The sequence below is a fragment of the Lasioglossum baleicum genome, chromosome 4 (assembly GCF_051020765.1).
Source record: "Lasioglossum baleicum chromosome 4, iyLasBale1, whole genome shotgun sequence".
Classification (NCBI taxonomy): Eukaryota; Metazoa; Arthropoda; class Insecta; order Hymenoptera; family Halictidae; genus Lasioglossum; species Lasioglossum baleicum.
Window position 1 is genome coordinate 15,789,088 of NC_134932.1, and position 23,637 is coordinate 15,812,724.

Consider the following 23,637-nt stretch of genomic DNA (forward strand, 5'->3'; position numbering starts at 1 on the left):
AGTACGCAATAATTTGGATTTTCCATTTGTTTTATAGAACGTTTTTTAATACACGTTCCTAAAAAATTTATTTGTACGAAGTTTTTGAAAAACTCGTTTTGAAGACGCTCCCAGAAGTAACAATTTTTTTCATAAAAATTAGGAACAGATTAGTTCTGAACAGGACTATTATAAATATTAAAAAACATTAATTCTGTTACTTTTATACGCGTTTACCTTTCCAACGAGTAAACTCCGCAATTTAAAACTTGCATTTTAGGAGTTTTCCGTCAAAATCTACAGGATTTAAAAAAAAACAGTGCGAAATTTTTGCTCCCGGAAGAAAAAGAATAGTCAATTTATTTATTGTATCACGGGTTAGATGAAACTGATACATTTACACTCTTGCGTTCCACTCTTTCGCACAAACGGTAAACACAGAAAATCCGTGGTTTAGTATTACGCGAGTTCAAGGTACGAGTCAATGAAACAATCAGAGAACTGCGTCGACAGTCCTCTACAATTACGTTAGCAGTCTCGTGCTGCATGACTGTGCATGGGGGAATATTCTATACACTTCCGCGTTTGATGCGCATGATACTTATTGTCAGGTTCGTTTCCGTGACAACGGAGACCCAGCCGAGAATGCCTATTTTACTCACAAATAAAGCTTGGGCATTGACAGTGTACGTTTCATGGACGGTCCATTCAACGGCACGGAAAAACGAACACGTATACACTTTCGAAACAATTACGTCATGTCAGGAATTCTCTGAATGACGTGTACAAGCCATTAATGGAGCCAGAAGTCCAAGTTGAAAGGATCCCCCGTCGTAGGTGCGTGTGCCAGGCGGCTCAACAGTTAACAATAAGTAGCCTTTTCGCATGTTGATTACGTACGGAGCACGCGGCATTACCATAACCCGATGCTGGTCTCTCGGAGACAGTCAATCGTAACCGCAGCTTAACGGGTGCTGTTCCCGTTAGGAGATGACTGCTGCGTTGGACACGTTTCGATCACGTTTATTCACAGAATCGAGCTAAATTCTGGCTACTCACGAAGGATGTCACGCGCAGGTGAAGATATAGTTTTAAATAAGATTAGGCCCACGATGAGCTCCGTCAACACCGACGAGCAGAGGCAATACCCAAACGAATCTAGTTGTAGCTTGATAGCTCATCGGTTATCGATTAAGGATGTTCTGGAGGTATATAAAAACGCAACAAAATTTTTGAAAATTTGACAAGATATAATTCTTACTGGATTAATGCAATTACCAAAGTTTGGGTTCGATTCACTGCACCGTTTAAGAATTATAGCAACTTAAAGTTTGCACATTTAACACTTTCTCTTATGGAGAATTCATAAAATTCCACTTCAAACCCTATTTAAATCTTGAAAAAACGCAACTAGAAACTCCAGTTTTTTTTTTATATGTAGTAAAAATTATGTAATTAATTATGTTCAAAATTCATTAGGATTCACTAAACAGTTACAGAGCAGAAACTAGCATGGAAACGCGACAAGCGTAGACCACTGAATATAGCTACAGAGGGTACAGTATTCGCAAAAGTTTAATGCAAAATATACTCGTGAATGGCTTTCATTGCCATGTATTGATGGATTTCGAATTTCTTGTACTTTTCTCTCCCATTGTACCTCCAGAACATCCTTAACGCATTTTGTTAATATCATTCTTTTTCGCATATCGTTAGCTAGTAATAAAGTCGCATTATATTACCGATACGTTGTTGGAAGTTAGTACATCAAAACCCGATCCTACATTGACTGAAACAGCTGATTCCCAGTGAATCCTGCTAGGTAACATGCTCCGTCATTCTTCCACTTTTAGGGATACTAATTAGGTGTACAATTTAATTCTCGAACCTCACATTAAATTAGCTGACTTATTTATTTGAAATTGTGGGACTGTATATTACCCACTATTAGAACAATAGAATTTAAAGGTTCAGTGATGCAACGTCAAAAAAATCACTGTGTGAATGACTGATAAGACGCGTATTAGACGCTGGTTGCTTTTTGCATCCTGAGCGAGGCTAAGGAAGTGATTTGTATGGCATCTGACCAAGATGCTGTGTCCTATAGCACATGCCAAAAATAGTGTCGCGAAAAACTCGGAAGGCCAAGATTTGGAGCAGCTGTTGGCCGATTGTCCATGCCAGAATCGCCAGATTAAACTCTTGCCCAATAATGTCGTGTCAGACTCGTGATGAAGATTCTGAACAGCGTCTAATAAATATATACAGGGTGTATAAATATATACAACATGCAAAAATAAGTCGACAAAAAGGAATAACATTTTTTTGTTTGACGCTTCGTTTTCGAGAAAGTCGAGTTTGAAAATGCAGCGAATACGCGTGTTATTGCATAGGAATCGTCTGACCATGATCAACCAATTCTACTTTGTGCATATACTAAAGCACGCGAACCTGGCAGAACTTTAAACTCGATTTTGTATACATACACGTATGCTATTCATATTTTCTTTAAACCGAAATAAAATTCTACTTTGGTTTTGTTAATGTACAGCTATTAGAGAATATACAGGCTGTCCCAAAATTCCTTCAACAGCCGGATATGGGATGTTCCTGAGATCATTTGAAGCAACATTTTCCTTTGCAAAAATGTTATCCGCGGCTTTGTTTAGGAGTTATTAACGAAAAACACGGACCAATCAGAGCGCGACTTAGACGCGAGTTGGCACAGTCGGCCAATAGACAGTTAGCGCGCCGAGCCGACTGTTAATTCCTAAACAAAGCCGCGGATAACATTTTTGCAAAGGAAAATGTTGCTTCAAATGATCTCAGGAACATCCCATTTCCGGCTGTTGAAGGAATTTTTGGACACCCTGTACATAATAGGCATACAACATATTTAAATTTTCTCCGTTTTTAGGAAATTACGAACTACAAAAAAGTTCTAATCAATGAAACCGTGAAATAAATCGTAGGGCAAGGGGTTAAGAGGGTAGGCTCGTTTCCAGGTATCAAGGGTGCGAGATGCGCCTTCTCATTTCTCGATAATTAATCGAAGATGGGGTTTTTTAGTAGTCAAAAGAACTAGATAAAAGATCAATAGGCCGCGATCGCCCTCAAAAGTCCTATTTTTACGTTTACGAACCGTAATTTGCATTATTCGGCAGCATGTAGCTGCCGCAGCCTTATGAAAATAGCTACATGCGCAGCTTTATGCTTCCGAATAATGCAAATTACGGTTCGTAAACGTAAAAATAGGACTTTTGACTACTGAAAAACTCCATCTTTGCATTATCGAGAAATGAGATGGCGCATCCCGCACCCTTGCAATCCTGGAAAAACGAGTCTATTCCCACAGTCTACCTTCCCCTTCTACGACGCTATTCCCCACGCTTCCGCAACGGCCCGGTCACCTGACGCGTTTCGTCTCTGTCGTGCATGCGTCACGATGTCACGTGACTAATCCGGAATTGGCAGAGAGAGGGCAACTTTTTCTCCTCAATTCTTGCTCCCTCCGCTCCTCTGGCAACTCTGAGCGTGATCGAGTTATCAGCGAATTATTATTGTTAGACAGCAAGTGTACATTTATAATTTAATAAAAAAATATAAATAATTATATATAAATGTAAAGATAGAGGAATTGAAATCCCTACAGTATTCTTTCCTTATTCTTCTGGCTTATGCTAAAATAAATGACATGAGTTTATAGTGTAAGTTTTTAAGATATTCTAAATGTATACCTGATCAATGCAGTAGGATAGAATACCAGATCTCTTATAGTGCGTGATTTAGATAGCAAATTAAGTAAGTCGATTCAATAGAACATTACTAACTTTTTTATATACTAATAATATCTCGAGCAACCGCCACATCTTGATAGCTATTCAATAACAAACGGGTATTTTAATATCAGTTGGATTTGCATACGAACTCATCAACAAACGATCTAACAAAAATATAATGAATAATTCATTGAGATAACGAAGACGCCAGATGGTATTAGAAAAGAAATCATATAAAAAGTAGTTATTTCCGCTAAAAAGTTTAGTATCGTAATTTCAGTATAATCATTTTTTGCTACTTTTAATACCTCCAGAGGCAGTAGTCTGCGCAATCGCATTGCACGTCTTCTTCAATTTCACTCTGTAATGGGTTTTATAGTGCATATTGCATCTTCTTTACAACCTTGGAGCGACCTTGAACATCAGGAAAGTGATCAAGTACCAACTGTTTTATTTCTGGTGGGATAACCTGTATAGCAACCAGCCGCGTTAACGGATAATGAGAATCCAGTTTGGTGAGGATACATTATCCTGACATTAGACGTGTTGAAGTTGCATATTCTTTGCTGAATTATGGAATTTTTCCGTTTAAATAATAAATTGAAACTGATTATGTCTTAGACATATAATATGTACCATATGGAAATCATTTCTGACCTCTTGCCATGTGATGTTGAGTCATACCCGCGATGAAGATTTGGATTTGAAGATGAAGATGTTGGTTATCTCTTCGAAATTGGAATGAAATACTGTCCTACTGTTTATCAATATTTAAATATTAACCCTTTGCAGTTGAAGCTATCTTAACTGCAGAATTCGGACGTCTCAATTAATCTAGAATATTTTAGTTGCACATGACATATTATTTGTATTAATATGAGAAAATGTTATCTACAAAACTTGCACGATACAGAGGATGACATATTATGGTACAAACATGTTTCGTGTGAGTGGAGGCATAGAGGAGATTTCAAGGTCATCTTTATCTTTTCCTCAAGTTAACCTTTTGTTTCGAATTATTGTATAGTAATTCTTAGTGGTTCCTCGAATGGGATAGTTAAGTGCTAAGTGTTAAAGCAAATGTAAATATACAATAAATGTTAATTTTTGTTTATACTAGAAAATTATTTAAGAGTCCTAATCATTTTAGATGTTTTTATTGTACATCACCAGCTTAGAAATATAAAATAATTTGTTATTATTTAGACACTGGGTTAATTGTCTTGTACATTAGTTGTAATGTACACCACACTTTATGTATTTATTATTATACTTTTTCTAGAAATATATTTATTTGGAGTTGTGTCACTTTCATTATGAATAGACGGCGAATTTTATGCATTTATGATAAAACATAAGTAGGTGTAATTTAAAACAGTAAAAACAGTAGAAGAATTTTGACCTACTGAACATATTAAGAAAGATAATAAATTTCTATTTCACAGCAGTTTGTTGCAATTTAGATATAAAACTTTTAGTTTGCATAAAGATACGCTGTCTTCTTATGAATGAACGATACGCACGAAACGTGTACGACTGAAAAATTGTGCTGTCATGAGAAAAAATTAGGAATCAGTTGTGAAGTGATAAGTTCAATGAAATGGTGAAACGCGTGGAACGGTCGTGACACGTCGTGAAAGACAACACGCAATGGGTTCGGACATTATGGACGTCAGGGGCCTCCGATTCTTCTTCCAGTGATATGTAAATGCGACGATAATGTAGGCGGCAGCCATTTCGAACGTTGGGGTTTAGGGAAAGGTATCTGTCGACGGCCTGGATAGCTCAATCGGTTAGAGCAGTTCGGTGAACGAGAGAGATCCGGGTTCGAATCTTTATCTGGCGGACCGATCGATCGATTCTTTCTCTCCCTGGAGTTACTATTTAAGTAGCCGATCGGGAAGTAGACCCACAAACTGATTGAAACTCGCGGTGCCGACATCAGGGTGATTGATAACGTATCTAGACAGCGTTTGCCACTTCTGTCAGGAAATAGATCAACGAGTGAACAAAGAATGCGGTTCCATTGTTTCTGTTCGTTTTCCTGTCCTTTTTTATACTTGCTAATTAATTACGATCTTGTATTCCGTTAATGTTCATGAATCACTTCAATTCATTTCGGTTTAAAGATACTAGGAGTATTTATGCAATTTTTCATTTAATCCTATGTCGGATTTTTAATAGAAGGTACAACCATAAAATATTATTAGAATTATTAGAATGTTTCAATCTTTAATGACCTATGAACAAATCTCCAAGGATTTTTCGATATCCTAAAAATTGTTGATTTTTACAGACATGTAAAAAAAAGTGTCACCCTTTTTTCATTAAATTATGAGTGGACAGCGGATCTTCATGGAAAATTTTCCATCTAAATTGCAACAGACTGCAGTGACATAAGAATTTATTTTCTTTCTTGATATGTTCAATAGGTTACAAATAATATAATAGTATTTTTAATTTGTTCTAATATTTTTACTGTCTCAAATTGCATCTATTAATTTGTAACATAAATGCATAAATCCGTTGTCTAATTTTATTTATGAGACTGAGAACAAACCGATGAGAATGAGCTTTTTTAGAAGCTTGTACAGAAAATTTCAGAGTATCTATTAAAAATGTAATATGAAAAAAATGTTTTTTCACCATTTGTTTTGCAATTATTTTAAACAAATGCAGTGTTTTCATAGCAGAGAATTTTCTAAAAATTTGAGAAATGAGGATACAGCCCCACGTGTCCCTTTTTCGGACCTGTTTCTAAAAAATACACTTTAAAATTGACGAAATTCAAATTATTTGAAGTGAACCATAAGAGGTATAACTCTTCAATCACAAGAGTTATCGGGATTTGCACTACAATTCATTCAAAAGTGTTTTTTATTTAATGATAATTATTGTAATAAATGTATCTTTTTTGCCCGAATTTTCTGTCCGAAACTTTTCGTTATGGTATCATATCAAACTTAAAAAGTAGTTAAAAGTGTCCAGAATTCGAACGGAAAAGTCCTGGGTTTTTATGCCGTTCGTCGTGGGTTCGCGATTTTATAGATGGCAGCCCTAGGCAGACGTCTCTAGTCCCTACATACTGACGAATTGAGTAACCTCCTAGTTTTCGAAGTGGGTTAAAAACTAAGGAACACAGTTTCGTTCCGTGACAAAGTGTTCAAGGCCAAAGAAAGTTTTAACGCATTTCAGGCTGAACGGGAGTCGCAGCCTATAGCTGAAGGTGGCAAGAACACCCGTTGGTAGGCTGGTCTCGACGACACTGTTAATTGCGTGCGATACAAAATGCTAACGAACTCTATTCGCGGCATGGGTGTGCGTGGGTTACACACGTAATAACTCTATTTCTCACGCGATTCATTGATGGGAACAGATGTCATGCATCGCTAGTGCATCAGCCAGTGTCCCGCATTTCTATGTATATGAGAGAATCTAGTCGATCCGCGGCCATTTATCATACTTACTTTTAGCCTCGCCTGCGAGATAACGGCTCTGATTAACGATCCGCTTATCGAACGCAACGATACGCGGACGGGAATTTTTCCAACATACCTAAGTGGTCCCGCGTAATTTGTTCACCGATCTAAAAACGCGGCGTTCGAATAATCTTGAAGCTTATTTTAAGTACCGGAAACCGTCGTATTCCGAAGCTTGAATGTAATTTTCATATCTATTGGGTCGTATATGTTTGTCACTGTCTTTTAATTAAACGGTCTCTAAATAAAGGCACTCAAGTGTGATATACAGAACTTGAACGAATGAATAAAAGCCAGAAATCCTTAAACTTGTTTTTAAAGAAGTCAAAATGTAATACAAACACAGGGTACCTGACCTAACTGTGCCACTCCTAGTAGCTTTGTTAATTGTGCAAATACAAACTACTGCGCTATCGTATGTCAGAAAGTCTATCGAAAGTCTATGCAAGTCAAGGTCATCTCAAAGCTGAGAATGAAAACGGATCCAACGATATACCGTGACCTTGAAATGACCTTGAGTTGAAACTTTACGAGTTACAATAATACAGCAACAGTAGTGGAAATCTATAAGTATTATTTTTAATTTATATATCCCCCACAAATAACAAAATGTAATAACAAACTGTAACTGTTTTTATTACTTTAAACATTCGAAACTATTTTGCTTTTAAGAAAATTGGCAGTAGGCAAGTATAAAGAACTCGAGGAAGAACTGTTTCCTTCACAAGTGGAAAACGATTTGAAGAAGTCATTACACTGGAATTATAAAGACCTCTTCACCAGCTTTTAATCGTGGTTTTAATTACTTTATCCTCCTGAGAGAGTAACGCTCCGATTGTTTTCTTCGTGCTACCGATTTGAGAGATTGTTAACTTGAGAGTGTAATTTGACTGTTTGACCTCATGAATGAAATAACTTTCCTCTTCAACTGATAAAAAAATGCTAGACAGTAAGCTAGCAGAAAATTTTCGCATACAGTAATCAATAAAATACACACATGTAAAAACTTGTTATCCAATTATAAAACCGAATTTTCAAAGATAAAAAAAATTTTGAAATTAGGATTTCTCGAAGTTATGAAATACTAAGTTCACATTTTTACAGTTTTAGCATCTCGTTATGGTTGTTAACATATAATTTTCTCAAACTAGGGCCATGAGGTTAAAAAAAGTCAAAAATCGGTCATTTTCAAGCGCACTGAAGAAATTTAATAATGATGTATCTTAATGTGACTTTAGAAGAATAGAAAAAATATGAAAATTCAGTAAAAAGTTTATTAACATTCCCTATGTAGACACTGTTTTCTACAATATTTTTGTATTCCAAAAAGATGAATTGAATTCACTGGATGTTATTAGACTTCGAGAGTTGCGTTCCCTCATAAGGGGGTAGGCTCGTTTTTCCAGGATTGCAAGGGTGCGAGATGAGCCTTCTCATTTCTTGATAATGCAAACGATGGAGTGTTTTTCAGTAGTAAAAAGTGCTAGATAGAAAATCAATCTAGGCCGCGATCGCCTTCAAAATTCCTATTTTTACGTTTGCAAGGCGTAATTTGAATTATTCAGAAGCATAAAGCTGCGCATTTAGCTGTTTTCATAAAGCAAATTACGCCCCGTAAACGTAAAAATAGGACTTTTGAGGACAATTGCGGCCTGGATCTGTTATCTAGCGCGTTTGACTACTGAAAATCCCCATCGTTTGCATTATCGAGAAATGAGAAGGCTCATCCCGCACCCTTGCAATCCTAGAAACGAGTCTACCCCCTTAACCCTTTGCACTCGAAACAATTTTAGTTCGAAAATTAAATATTTCTTCCGACCTAGAATATTTCCATCCCCTATGATTGTTTAAATTTTATGGATACAAAATTAGTATAATACCTCAGACAATACATAAATGTTTAGTACTTGATTAGATACATATTTAATAATGTAAACAATATTTTGAATAATGGTACAGCACGTTTTAGTTATAAAAACGACGACTCATTCATAGAATTTTTAAGCTACAACTGGAGTTGGCAAGAGATGGCGTGGGTACTTCAGAACACAGACACGCCGAATGCTAATGCACGTTCTTCGCATAAAATAGACAGTAAATTAGATACACCCCATCCAATTACTCGAATCTCTTCAATTGCAGAGTACGATTTTTAACCACACGGAAGGATTCAATTTACGATCCACGGATCTCCACCCGGCACTCCCGAGCAGCCAAGTTAATAGAACCGTGCACCTCATCTCGCGATCGGAGTTGCTTGATTAGCACTGTCTTTACAACGGAACATTCGCGGGAATCGCTACTTTGCGCGCGGCTCACATGGTCACCGGGTTGACTGCGAAAAGGTCAATCGTAATGTCAACGATTTACTCTCGCCTCGCCGACAATCTCTGGCGGATTAGCAGGTTACACGGAGGCGAGAGGCGATATTTTCGCAGGACACGAGGGGCAGTTTATTCGCAATTTGCATGCTAACGAACAGTTATCCTGGATCGGATATTTAATTTCCTCCTCGAGATTTCGTTCACGATAATGTACTTACACACTCGCCTCGAGTACCGACTAGCTTGTAGCCGCGGCTTTTCTCAACACAAAACCTAGTTGGACTCGTGCTATATCTCGTTCTTAACATTACAATGTTCTGAAATTTTTCTCATCTTTTACTGTTTTATATTTCGTCCAATCAATTTCTTCATAAGTGCATAAAGGTCCGCAATCTAGTAATAAGTTATTAACACTAAGATTTTGTACAATGAAATACGCCGAATTAATAGGAATATAGAAATTCTAGTAGTAAGTTATTAATGATAAGATTAATTTATAATAAGAGAAAGTTTTTCATTCCCCGAAACTTGATTTCGCCGAAATTAATGAACGCAAACAAATTACCGTTCGAATCATCTTCGGATGCGCCGTGTCGCATGCATTTCATAGAATATTTATGACGCAGGCCATCGAGCGTGTCGATCTTATCAGGGTGGTGTGAAGCGACTTCAGGAGTGGAAGAGATAGATAGAAAGGCGGAGAAGAAGTTGGAGTTAATGCAAGCCGGGTCACGACGGCTGACCTGGATTACAAGTTCGTCGTCGTTGTCGGCTTCGTGGTTGCATTAACATTATTGGCACCGTCATGGCTCATCATGAACACATTATCACGGCTATTACTTTCGGTATCGTTTATTCATGCATTGTTTTCCATTGAGAACTCGCAGCTCGAAGCGCTGTGCAACCTTATCTATATTCATTTATCATTCAAACCCTTTCATAATCGATACTATTATGCGTGAAATGTGAGAAATAAATGGTTAATAAATGATTGAATCTTCGCAAAGATATTGAATGTACCAATAAAAGATTTGCTACTTCTTTTACGCAATTAATTATACGATTTAGGATAATATCTTCTGGCCTTAATTTTTTTAGAACCAGCGTATTAAATCAATTTTTTAGATGGGTATTAAATACGAGAAAATGTGAGAAATGAAGTTACACCTAATGTAAGGGACGAAATCTTAATTTTAAGAGGACTTTCCAACTTTACCATCAATACAAATTATATTTTGTGTGACGTCATATCAATATGCAATCGAAGAATCTTTCCGTTGAAATGATCAAAAGTAGCCTGCATACAGAGTGTTGATAATTAGAGTGCGAAATTGTGAACTTTATATTTTTATGGACAAATAAAGGGTCCTTTATTAAGAGGTGTCATTTTAAATTTAGCACTATTTCTTACTTGTGAAGATTAGAGTTGTCACTCATCGACGCATGGTTAGTAAAATTGTAAGAAATAATAAAATTGTTGATTGTATTTACAACTTTTACGAGTTTTTTTACATACATTGTAAATGCATGAAGAGTGGAAGTTCGCAAATGGTTTATCGGAGGAGAGGAGAAGGTGTAACGGAAGAGCAAGACTTTGACCCTCGAAGAGTCCCGCGATTCGTTGTTATCAATGTGGGTTAGGCTGATAACGAAGTAACGAACACGTGGCAAGTGGCGCGGACTGATCCAGCGGGCTGATAATTGGCCAATTGACGATTGTTGGGCCGAACAGAGAGATTTATCGCGTTGATAACGAAATAATTGACAACCGGTGGGTCCTGCTGGCAGATTTACGGTAGCCAACGCGCGCATAATACGACGAAGGGGAAGGTATATAAAGATCCCCACCGCTGGATAACGCATCTGCATGCCGGATTAAGGCCGAGCCAGACTCCAGGAACCGCGCCGCGCCGGACGAAACGTTCTGTGAGGTCGAAACCAGTTCCACCGTATCCGTTTAGACGGATCTAAGCGCACAACAGCATAATGCAGATTCATCTCGGCATATACTCTTACCCTCACCCCCACTACCTGGTTTGCTTCTTCCTTCGTTCACTGCTCCGTCTGATAGCAACGTAATTGACAAGTGGTTAGATTGTGCAATTACGCGTCATTACACGCGATTTCTTACAGATACACCAGCACCGCGAAAATGCTCCATTAAACCGATACCGGCAAACTGTTTTTCATTTCGTATCTCTTTTTGGTGTTCCTTTTGGATCTAATGATGCTTCCATATTGATTATCATCCGACCACTGACCTTTACGAATTCATATCATTTGCAATAAATTCTTCCCTTATTTTGGTTTCTATAAAATTAGCTATGGAAATGAGACAGGTCTATAATACAGTCGAACCTCTATAACTCGAAAACCTGTGACAATCTTGTTTCCCTTCCGCTCTGCTGCGAGAATCTTTACAAGTTTCTAAAAATATGAAGATTCTGTTATAAATCTTCCCATGGAATTCCAATTATCGAGGTGCGATTGTACTAATTGCTAATGCGATTGAACTGTAATAATTCGGTTGGTCTCCACTTTCTGGGATCAAAATTTTACACTTTTTGAATACAATCCTCCAAATTTTGACGAGGAAACTCCAAAAATGCAAGTTTTAAAGCGCGGAGTTCACTCCGAAGGCAGAATATAAGTGAATACACTATTGTGCAAAGCGTAAAAAATCAAATAAGAACACAGTAAGTTTTGAAAAAGGATTCCGCTGTTTAATTGAGAAGTTCTGAGGATATGTGTTATTGCGGATTATCTAATACTTTGAATGCAATAAATCCATCATTGTACAATACAATTTCTACTTTTGATCAGTTTTTGCGTAAAATCCACAGAATCGTTTCCTGCGTCAACCAACTTCGATGAAATTTTCTGCACGAGTATAATTAACATAGATCTACAAAACATATATTTTAAATTTTCATTAAGGCCCCAGATAAAAAAGCTTTAAAAAATGCCTTTTTTATTTCTGCATGTAACCTTGTAAATTATAATATTTGGAAAATCTTCTTTGCATATCATTTCATAAATCAATGCTTCTAATTGACTATAAAAAAGCAGGTCGTTTGGTGCGATTCTAAAAAAGTTATTCTGTTTTAAAGGGCGTTTGAATACTTTCGTGACTCACTGTACATCTATAACTGGAAGTATTTCATGTAATATAAGCTACAATATACAAAATTATAATAATAATTCGATAATAATAGATGTGATGGACGTACTATAATTACTATTTACTATTTAACTATTTAACTGTATGTACAAAGTATGACATACTATTCTGAATGATATTCTATAAAAAAAACAATACAATGAATAATATTTGAAAAACAAGTACCAATTATTTAATTTAGGAATACAACAATAATAAAATATAATATAATAATATAATAAATATAATACAATAAATAATATATAATATATGATTATATATAATAAATAATAATCTAATAAAATATAATAAAAAATAAAAATATAATAGAAAATAAAACAAAACAATAATAAACGTAAGTATGTTGTATAACATAAGCAAGTAGCAATTATTTTATTGAAGAACGCTGTAATTTGAATAAAAAGAAATTTATCAGTAAAATGCGAATCTTTGCGCAAAATCAAAATTTTCGTTAACTGATTTGTGTATTCTTGCACGTATTTTAATTACAAAAGTATCGATGCTGCGCATCACTGCTTGTGGCTGCTAATTTGAACAGTGCCAGCACAGTGTCAGGATGGCCGAGCGGTCTAAGGCGCCAGACTCAAGGTAATACCTTGCCCGTACGACGGGTCTTCTGGGGCTTCTGGTCCTCTCTGAGGGCGTGGGTTCGAATCCCACTTCTGACAAACTTTTTTGCAACTTTTTTAAACACTAATACATACCACCCCTGCCATAACAAGCTAACAATTAATTGTCAATTTAATTTTTAAACTATTTATACGTGAAATAAAATGTTTATTTTGTAAGTATGCGAATGTTTGTGTAAATCCATACATTTCCAGATAACGAAAAGATTGGAATAAAATAATATTCTGTTCCCCTCATAAATAATATCAGTAAGCGAGAAATAAAAAATTCTGTTTAATGTGGTACGTTACCATTTTTATAGTTAACCGTACAAACATGTAAATTTCTGAAGTATGTATACTACATGAGTGATTGTACATTAGCAACGTATTTGTTAGTCGTTGATCTTTAGTCTTTCTTCAACATTTTGCAGTTTTGAAAGTATTATCATTCATATTCGTTCATTATAGTTAGTTATGCGTTAACATTAAATTCTATCTCAGATATACTGTATATATAATCTCAGATAAATATCTAGCGTACTCTATTATCCAATGTTTGTTCTGAGATTCTTGTACAGTGCTTAGTAAAGTGCACAGCTTAGTATGATAAAATAAGGTGTACGTCAGAAATAATAAATTTAAATATATAATTTTTTATAAAGCCATTATCATTTTCGGCATATGTTCCTGATACTTGTTCTCTGTTCGTATTTTCGTATCGTTATCATCGCAACTTCGATTGCGTATATTGCGTAACACATTAAGACTGATTAAGATATAGTTGCCGCATAAATTTCATTTCAAAACTTCATACATATAATCACTATCAACTTTCCATTTTCAATATTTTTTACATCTTCATTCTCAAAGATTATTATTAGATTGCGAGTTACTTGTATTGGATATTCTGCATTAAAACAAGAAATGTTTAAATGGAAACCTTACTACTCTGAATTCTTATTTTTCTTTCATAGAGTACTGAAGTTTAAGATTTTCAAATATATGCATATAAATCTAAATAAAAATAAAAATAACAATGTTTTGTTTTAGAACATAATTTCGTAACAAGCAAGATATAGTTGTATAACAGGTTGAGAGAAAACAGTGTGATGCAACTAATAATAATTTAATAACAATTTCAATATAAACTTTTCTTCAAATTACGTTATTTTGTAATTTTAAATATCTATGCATTAAAAAGATTCGTTTAGACATGCCAAACTCACACTCAGTAAAAAATCATAATTTTCGTTAACATTAATTCCTAGTTACTCGAAATCACATTCGAAATCAACTAGGAAAGTTTCAGTTTGTTGGTTTCATAGTTTCTCAGATAGGATAGTTTCTCAGAAAGATCGTTTCTCATTCTGAGAAGTAATACCAAAATTAGATTCTAAGACTCTAAAAACCTCTAAAAACGTTCTTGTTCAAAGATTAATAATGTGTAATTATCAATTTTGCACAGCCTTTTGTGATTCTGGTCTACTGTGTGTTTGTCCCCTTGATTATTCAATAAGTAGACAGATTTTTATACAAAATAAAAATTGTCTACAATATAAAAATATCGTATCTAAAATATAAAAACTTAAATTATAATTAAATATTATAATGTAATATTATATAATAATTGTAATTAAATTATAATGCAATATAATAACTTAAATTATAATTAGATTATAGTACAACATAATAATTTTAAATAATAAATATTTAAAACAAGATATGCTGACATTCCCCAATTCTTGAATTGCTCCGACGCATTCTTGATATAAATGCATAAATCGCTCTGCCCGATATAAACTATAAACACTATAAAAGAATAGTATACGCATCTGCGCTTAGCTCTCGTCATCGCTTTGATCGTTTATCGTAGCACCAGCACAGAAGCATCCCTGTAATGCAGTCAAAGATATTTACAAGCTATAAATGCATACAACGATCTAGTGACCATAAAAGGGCTGTTATGGTTGAACCCGTTCATTCCTTTGTCAGGCATTGTGAGAAGTATCGCGGAGCGAGATGGGGTACATATTTGACGGCATTTGCGAGTGGATTAACATTTATTTCCGTCAGTTTCACACCTTTCACCGTGGTTTCGGTCTCGTTACCGTGAGTAACGCGGCAGCCATTAAGGCTTTCCGACCGATACTCATGAACGAGCCCGAACCAGCGTGCATTTTCCTGAGAATCCACGATGTTACTCCTGATTCAGGCGTAAAGTAATTTATCGCGGGTTGTAAGAGGCCGCCGATTTACGACCAAAAAGAGAATCGACGTCAGAGGTAGCCAGCAGGTTCGCCATTATCTCACGAACGCCGCAAGACTGCCACGGCGAGCCCGCAGGATTTCCAGCCTGATAAGTGGTTATCGTCTTTGAAAATGATCCCGCTTTGAATACATACTCTTCCGTGCAATACATAATGCCGACCATATATTTTGAGCGTTTCAAACAACGGACAGGGTGGGCCAACAATTTTGTCAACGTGAAATATATTATACATTCCCGTTTGCATAATTGGATGATGCGATTCGTTTTGGAAATTATGGAAGATCTCATCTTGGTTGATTATAAAATGAAAGGATACTTTTCGCATGAATCATGCGACTCCTGTAGCATTTTCAACTATTTATGAGTCCTTCTGCTTGATCTCTTTTGGGAAAATGAAGCTTTACCGCCAGTGACGTGCATACTAAATTTAATTATTTGTGGGGAGTAAAACACCCTCTAGATAAGGATCGTTAAATATATGACTCGATCCTTTTAATATAAACATGGTTAAAGAATCATATTAAGCAACTGATAAATGAAGTGAATGTCAATATGTTCTTTTATAATTAGCTAGTGGAAGTGTGCATCAATCGCTACCAACATGGGAGTTTACTCAGGGTAGATTACAAAAGTTAGTGTTTATGGTTGCATGAAAAGACTGCCCAGCACGTAATACACTAGTTGATTGTTCCACTCTGACCCTATCACGTATATACAACGACGTCTTGAATATGTTATGTGTTTCTTATGCCATTCGATACTTTTGATTATTATCGTTTAATATTAACGACAAATAGTACCAGCAACAAATCTGTCATCATATCAAAGTGAACACCCTTCAAAAAGTAATAACTTTTTAAAAATTGGACCGAACGACTTGAGTTTTCTTTTAGATGTTAGGATTAGTTTACTGAGTAATGTGTAAACGAATTCTTTTTGAATTGCTATCGACCACAATTTTAAACTTGTTCGTCTGTGTCCATAACGAAAATTTCATACATGTCCTTTGTAAATCTGAGTGAATTATCATGTACAAAGTTTTGTCAAAATCGGTTGACGTGTAAACAATGTGAAACATCATTTGTTGCTTTAAAGTGTAAAACAAAAATGGGTGAAATATTAGTTTAGACTCTTTTATGCAACAATGTCCAAGGAGCGTACGAGGGTTAAAGATAATTTTTAGTTTAGCTTCAGTTTCGTACAATTTTTATTTTGCATAAATACCTGCTGTTTGCTCATTAGTTGGAGACTTTCACTTTAGGCCAGGGGTGGCCAACCTTTTACATACGAGTTCAGATGCGGCATACAACTTGAGCACTTTTTCTACCTTTTTACGTTCATTGTTACAGGTAGGATCTGCTTCGCTTAGAGGAGAAAAATGGATAACTCAATCACGCAACTCAATTAATTAATTTACGCTTACCGGAGCACCAATCTGCAATAGTGAGAAATGATCTCTTGGACGAGAGGGCGATCGCTGTCGTCAACCCCGCAATTTACATCCTACAATTCTAAACTGTCAAAAAATTGCGACAAACTGATGAGTAGACTGCGGATGTTTTTGTAGATAAATTTTAAGAAAGTGGAATGAAATAAAAATTCCTTTTTTAATGGGAACAACCTTTGTAGATCTAAAACAAATAAAAATTGTACAAAATTCTATCGAATTTTATATTCTAGCTTTCTTTGACAATTTTCATAAGCCATAAATGCATAAAGATCCACAGTCTACTGATGAGTAAGAAGGCTGTGTGAATTGAACTGGGAGCACTCAGGTGTTGAAAATATGAAGAAAACATGAATGATGAAAACTTCAAAAGAATAAGTAGGCGCAAAGATGAAACGCACCACAGGTTGGCCACCCCTGCTTTAGGGGTAGCTGGAATGAAAAGAGAAAGCATAAGTTTGGTAGTTTTTCTGAATATGTTCGGACATCAGGGAAAGCAAGTTCAATTAGCTGCACGGTAGCTGGCAATAAAAGAGTCACGAGTAAATAGAGATAGATACATATTACAATATCAAGCAGGTGAGGGGGTTTGTTCACCTTCGCTGAGTCTCGTGTAACGTCGAGCGTTCATGGTCGACGCGGAGGTGCACAACAATCTTTGCATACACCGCACGGCTGCATTCTAGTTGCAGAGCCTGGAGCTGCAGACTCGTTCATCCGTTTGATCGCGAACCACCGAGATCTCGGCATTCCGCGTCGGTCACGGTACAGGAAGATATTTTTTCTGCACTTCGACTCGGTGTAAATTTACGCGAACGCGTTGCTCATACAGTTTGACTGACGTTGCAGGAATTTTCTGACGCGAAAGTTAAGGTTGATCGTTCGGGGCCCTAAGAAACACAATAAATAGACTGCAGGCTTCCGCATACACTTCTATTCTTACAGATGCCGCAGGTGAAATTGCATTTCGTACTTCGCCACTTTTATGGACACTTTTTTGGGCAAACGCATACAAACTCGGGTAAATCAAATTGATATTCCATCATAACATTCGATAGTTCTTCCCTTCTGTTCAACGAAAAGTTACGAAAACATTTATGAACAGTCTATCCGACGACACACATGACAGTGAATTTTTTCCAACTTTTTGACTTCAAAATCGATTTTCAACGAATTCCAGGAACTTAAAATGGCTGATTTTATGATCAAGTTATCACACGGTCACGTTTATGTTATAATGGTAGTACGTCTTATTATTTGCCTCTGTCACAATGTCATGTGACCGCCCTTCCCTGTGAAAAACGCTTGAAATCGCTTAACTTTACGGGCGTATAACTTTTGAACGATTGAAAACTCCTCGCTTTTAGAGTTTCCTCATAAAAATCTACAGGATTGCATGAAAAAAGTGCAAAATTTTTGGTTCCAGAGAGTGAAGCTCAACTCTGATCTGCCTGCGGAACCTCTTTTGAACGGAATCGAATCTCGTACGGAGTGTTCTTGCGATATCCTCGCGCAATTTGTAACAGTTCCCTATCGTTCCTTCATCCCCTAACCTTTGAGGCGCCGCGGAAATGTCAGGAGACTCGAAAATGTTAACGAAGTTGACGCGGTTCTAAAGATCGTGGTACACGTTTTTCCCATATAAAGCGCGCAGAGAAATCTGGGCCAGCCCGGCGTAAAATAACAACCGTGTCCCGGCGACAAACGTGAAATACGCGTCAACTTAATTGGATAAAAGTGCCTGGAGCCGGAGTTCGCGGTATCGAGTATACATACATATATCGGTGCGGCTAGACACAGTTTTTCCGCGAACGACGATTTCTCTCGATCGCGATGGCAGGCAGAAGATTGATAACGTGATTACCGCCGAAGAGAAGGACGGAAAAATGGTGCACGCAGACAAGCGTGCAGCTCGTTATATGCCAATGGTATCGAATCGCACAGAAAAACCGCGTAGCCTAACTGTATAAACAGTTTTTATCGATACACTTTCACGGCTAATTATCGCGCTTGTAATGCCATGTTCGTCACAAACGACGTTTTTCACGGCCGCGCGTGTGTGTGTGTCGCACTTTCACTTTGGGAATCGTCACCCGGCAAACGTCGCTAATAAATTGCGATGAAAGGCGGCCCTTTCGCGAAAACCAGTCTACCGTGACACGCAGGCAAAACAAACGGAGTTTCATTTCTACGGGGCGGTATCTGTTCGCAATTAACGTCGCATAAAACCGAACGACTTTTATGACGAATTCAATTTCACAGCTCAACGCTTGTAAACTTTTTATTCCGACAGATTGATGAGAACTAATGCGGAAAGCACGTCTGGACGGAAACCAAACGAGAATTACTTCCTGCTCCATTCCTGGTTACGTTTAATGACAGCGTTAATTGTTTGTTGGATATCACGTTTTTTTGATTGTGTTTTGCTTCGACTGTATCACGTTTACACTTTCACGCTTTTGCGTTTCTCTTTCTTTCCTGGGTGTCGATGCTATTGCTTGCTTGTTGGCTGAACAACGATAGTTTTGTTGGAATAAGCTACGCAATATAATTTTAATAAAATTATGTGCCAATTCATTTTATCTACTATAATTTGTACACTTATGTACTGATAATAATGATCCGCAATTTTTCGACATAAAAAGGTTAATACATTTCTATTCAGAAGACCGAGACGCAACAAATAATGCATGGAAAATTATATGATTCCATTTTTAAAAAAAATAATCAAGCGTACACTTACAAACAAAATAGCGAGTTTTGTATAAAACGTTATTTCAAATAACGAATAGTTCTCCAAATAATCGCATTTATTGATTAACACCATGCATAATAATTAAATTGCGGATCTCCATGTAAAATAAAAATTTTCAGTTTCAATTACAATAAATTGGTTTTAAACAAATATTCGTTCTCTTTCTTAATGATCTTAATAGGTTTTAATAGGTTGAAAATTATATACGCATTTTTAAATGGTCAGAACCATTAATAATAATAGCTAATAATAATACATAGTTCATTGTTGGTCATTTGGCAATGCATGCATCAAAATACTATTTTTAAAAGAGAAATAAATTATATTTTGATGGTATTCTTTAAACAATGAAATATATGTATACTTTTCTGCGTGATTATTTTTAAAATTTGCACTGGCTTACAGTACACATAGCAAGCATGAAATATGATGCGTAACAGTAGGACAAGCTTCAAGTTACATTATTATTACCGTTAGTGCCAGTCAATTTTTAATGCACTTAGGGAGTACATATATATGTATATCCAAAAGGTACAAAATTTAATGTGATAATATTGTTAAACAGGTAGTACAACAATAAATTTGGAAAATTGCTGACACACACTAGTAGCTGCACTCACTTATTTTTCATCATTAAACACAGATGACACCGTTTATTAGCAAAATGTCATTGTAGGTTTTTCAATGTTAAAAATTCACGTTTGTATTATTTAACAAACTAGGACCCTACAACTTTCATAAGGATTCAGACAAAGTTAAAACAGTTGCCAACCAAAATTTAATCACTGTACCAATCACATCAAAATGGAGTTGAAAAATCTTCTTTTAAATACTAATTCCAAAAGAAATGATTAGAACGCATTACTGAGGGTTGTTTAACTTGTTGGTTCGCAAGTAAAATTGTTATTTTTATTGAACAATTAAGACATCCTTAAGAGTAAGAGACTTCGTCACTTACAAGATGCAGGAACTATATAAAAATTTCTTCCTATCTTCAACAATTGTAATAAATTGAAAATAACATATGGATGTCCTTTTTCACTGTTTTAAATTACAATCACCTATTTTTGTCGTAAATGCATAAAATCTGCAATCTAGTCATTAATTTTGAAAACCTGTTACACATTCAGTAGGTAATGCTATAATTGAACTAGACTATTCCTCCTTCCATTCTATTCGTTAGGTTGCCGGTTTCCAGAATAGATAATACTTATTCGCTGTTTCATCAGTGCATTGAAAATTTACGAGGCTCTCCGCGTGAGATCCAGTAAGGAGAGTAGTACACACACACCACACACACTACGGTTGGATACCAGCCAAACTTATTCTAGGCGACGATTCGATGATCGTAAAATAGACTCACGGTTGTAACCGCTGCTAGAACTCCCATGACACCCATAATGACACGCTGTGTCTTCTATACGGGCATTCCGAACAGCTAAGATAGATCCGATTTAACGACGCTCGTATAATAAGCCGGAGATATGGCACCTCTTCTGTTCCCATGCTATTGTCGGAGTTGTGGGTAGCTCCAGGCCCACTCCAGTGCTCCTGATTTAACCGGTTTTATCAGGCATTCGTGTTGGATCATCTATTCTGCATGATCTCTCCGTGGTCACCTTTGCTGGACGCTTTCTGAGCTTCTATTAAGGATTAGATTTCCTGAATCGCAAATGTCAATTGAGAATATTCAATGCTGAACTCGGTACTGATAGTTCAGGTAGCAGAAAACGGACGCGTTTCTAATGATCATCATTGGAGCGTCCAATAAAATGACAATTTTCATTTCTGCATCAGTTTTGTATACGTGGTCCACCAAAAGTCCTGGATCGGTTGAATATCTCGGAAAACATATATGACCATTCAATAGGACTTTAAAACCTTTAAAACTTTCCCTCGAAACATTTTTTAAAGAATGTTTTGTTTTCGAGATTACAAATAAGATGATATCGTGATTTTATTTGGAAATCCTCAACAATAAATAGGCATTCGTTGAGTCTACATGAAAATCCTTCATTTTCAATTTCTTAGCTTACAGATTTTTTTTGTAAAACTATTGCAAATATTTCTATGAAGTGGTACTAATTATTGTTGGTACTTTGTAACGAATTTTTGTGGTGACGCAACGATGTCCGTTCTTAGACTTTAGTAACCTTCACCATGTTTGAAAACAGATTATAAAAAACCTATTACGAAATTATTAAGAAAGTAATGAATTGCTTGATCGGTACAGCTAACGTGATACAATGTTTCATATGAATTACTATTTTTCGTTGAACTCTTGAATTCTCGAAATTAATTTTAAATACTATAAACAAATTCACAATCTGATTTGCACAATCGAAGATTCCTACGTGAAGATTGATTATGTTGCCTTTTAAAACTCTATAATAGTATTCACTGTTCCAAAAAAAAAACAGTTCCATTTGTTCGATATTGGATGAAACACTACACGCTTAGGTCCCCTGGCAATGAATCGTTTTATCGTCTCTTGTTTTCCTTCACTTGTTGCTCTTTTTAAGCCAGGTCGATGACAGGGACGATGCTGGAGCTCCAGAAACCGATAAGAATGAATTAGGACGTGAGACAACAGTAGTGACGGGTTAGAACTGGTATACGTAATACTTGTTCTGTTTATTCGATCGTTAAAGAAGCTTAATTTTTCACACTAAGATTGACTCGATTATTATTTATACAGAATGCTATAAAGAATAGAATTTATAAAGACGAACTATTTTCTTACTAAAGCATTTTAAAACGAAGTTCCATATTATTTATAAAAATTGTATTGATTATGCGATTATGCGAATAAAACAAGAAAATATATCTGTTCAAATATTAGAACAGTTACTCAATTAAAATGCCATATTCAATTTTTTGTACCATAAATATATACTATATTAATAATGTAATATTATATATGTATCGCCTTAGATTGAAATATTTAAAGAAGTAGGTTACCATAATTGAGAGAGAAAGAGACAGAGAGAGAGAGAGAGAGAGGTCCGACCGTATTTCCATATTTTAAAATTATTTGAATGTTATTTATAACAGGTTTTTAACATAAGGTGCATACTATTAGGTTTGAACAAAAATGTTACTTTAATCGACTCTATCACTATGTGTCCCTAGTTTCCACTGGAGTATTGAATTCTGTGAAACCGGGTTTCCAAAGAAACAAGGCGGTGGCTAATTTATTTTATAAAGGAACAGATTGACCTACGAGACGTGCGAATAGTATTATTTGAGCTCACAATAGTAACATTTGTCAGTAACATTCGTACAACGTACAATGATTTTATCATATTGACATTAGATAAATTTTCTGCGATTAGAACACTTACGCAAATCGTTTTGTGTAAAGTATAGTTACTATCACGAATTTATACATAAAACCCAATTATTTTTTTATCTTCTTTAAATAACTTTTATTCATTATTTTGTATATTGTAAGTTATTTTAAATTCATTTATAATCTCATAATATTATTAATTATATATTTATAATTATAACCGTATAACTAATATTATGTATATTATATAATAATACTTAAAATTGTTGAAATAACGAAAATTTATATTATTTCGTCAAGTATTATATTATTTTCTTTACGTCAGACACAGCACTCAATCATTATTAATTGCAAAAGCAATTAAATATGAGAGAATAGATAGAATATTGTTAACACATCTTCGTTAGTTTTACTAAAATAAAATTTAAATAAAATAATAATTATGATATTTATACATGTATACACTTAATTTCTTGATTTCTTCAATTCTTATTCCTAATCTTCAGTATTATTATTTTTTA

General features: G+C 35.6%; 1 protein-coding gene and 1 non-coding gene across 8 annotated transcripts in view; one reads left to right on the forward strand and one right to left on the reverse strand.

Moving 5' to 3' along the window:
- The window catches only part of Dgo (ankyrin repeat domain containing protein 6 diego), a 247,712-nt gene that overhangs the window by 54,165 nt on the left and 169,910 nt on the right, over positions 1–23,637 (reverse strand). The gene's annotated exons all lie outside the window — the stretch shown is intronic.
- Positions 13,293–13,410, forward strand: Trnal-caa (transfer RNA leucine (anticodon CAA)). The gene is made up of 2 exons: positions 13,293–13,330; positions 13,366–13,410. It is a non-coding gene; the product is annotated as a tRNA-Leu (tRNA).